The sequence below is a fragment of the Bombus pyrosoma genome, linkage group LG13 (genome assembly GCF_014825855.1).
Source record: "Bombus pyrosoma isolate SC7728 linkage group LG13, ASM1482585v1, whole genome shotgun sequence".
Taxonomy (NCBI): domain Eukaryota; kingdom Metazoa; phylum Arthropoda; class Insecta; order Hymenoptera; family Apidae; genus Bombus; species Bombus pyrosoma.
In genome coordinates, this window is record NC_057782.1 from 9985669 (window position 1) to 9987469 (window position 1801).

A 1801-nucleotide genomic window follows, 5' to 3' on the forward strand; every position below is an offset into this window, starting at 1 on the left:
CGAATGAATTCTTTCTTGCTGTTTCTCCTATCTGTCTCTTGTAAAAGGAATACAAACGGTCGAGTTGCGTCGAATCTTTTACAAAGGACTCTGAGGATTTTATTGTACCCTGTGCTTTCCGTCTTAGCAGAATTTTCTTTCATTTACGAAATTCCAAGATCGTCTTACGAATTACTTCCGTTTCGATCACTAAACAAGTAGTAAATCGTACCTTAGCGCAGATAATTTAATTTCACGTTATTCGTAAAGTAGATAAATCTCAATCTAACGTTAATTCAATTGCACTTCAATTCTCAAAGTAGTATATCTCTGTAACTGAATAATTCGTCACGGCTACCTAGTTTATCTCAAGTGTTATCACATTGAAATCATTAGAATCTATTAAAGATTACACAATATTCGTGTTTATCTTATCGTGTTGCAGATCAGTGATGTTCAACGTGTGTTCGCAAACATTTTCTCGTCGTAAGTCGCATAGATATTTTCATCTGCATCCAACTGCTAGACATTTCCACCACATCCATTTCATAAAAATTAATTCGAACGTTTCTCGAACAATTTCGTCCAAGTCGCCTACAGCGGGTAAGTTTCACATTCTCCCTCTTTGCAGTTTTTACTTTGTCTCGTAATTTCTTTCATTTCTTTTCGATACGTATTGTCATAAATCTGCGCCCGATTTTGCTGCTTCTCCTCCGCGTATCGATCACTATCTATAATGCCGCGGAAAAATTTACGACGGTCGAGAAAAAAGAGTTCCTTTCAACGAAATTTACGATTTATGGATTTTACGAATTATTATCCATCGATTTTTTAATGGTTGAAAGCAAACGTGCTATAGAATGCACGGTATCGATCGATGCTTCCCGAAAGCTCCTTCTTCCCATAATACCATAAATTCTATAATACCTGCGATACTATAAGTTCGGGCAAATCTATGATATACCACAAATTCTCAAATAAATCCATCCAGCGGTAGCCAGTGTGCACGAAACAATGTTGCGAACAATGAAATTTTGATATTCAGCGTGTTTCTGTTATTCGTCCAAATATCATAAGGCGGAATTTGCTAGGTTTGTCAAATAAAATCTGTTTTCACGTTTGCAAGCTTGTTCCTCTTCTCTCTGATCGGGTGTACCCGATGTATCGGCTCAGAAGTTTAGTCTAATTTCATAGAATCGTTTAATATGAAATTCTAGGAAATATTAGAAAGTGTTAAGTAACGTATCTGATTGGGTTACGTGGCGATTTTCATCGCTTTCTATTCGTTCTCGTGGAAAATTGCAGTGACTCCCCATGCATTATTTATTTTTCGGCTAGATGCCAGATAGAATCCAGAGAAACTGACTCGCTCCAATAAACTCGAACCGTACGGAATGTTGGTAAAAAAAAGAAAGGAAGAATAAAAAAAAGCCCCCTAAAAAAAAGGAGAGGAAAAAGAACGAAACCTCTGGAAACGTTTGCAAACACGAATCTGCTTTGTTACAGATATTTTTTTCTCCTGTTTCTGACACCGTTGTACGCGTCATTGGCGAAACAAAAGCGAGAAATTATAGCGTTCTACTCCCGTGAGAATTCTCATTTTCGTTCGTTTCACGAGTCTGAAAATATCTTGTCGCGTTCTTCCTACGAATATTACAGAATGACGTTAAAAAGATCGAAAGAGAAGAAAATTACGATTTATTAGATTATTACGAAATACGTTGAAGAAACAAATAACGTAACGCAGATCGAAAGAATACGAAGCGTTCAAGCGACTATTTCGTATGTTACGATCTAATATAATCAGGCAGGCACCTCTTAC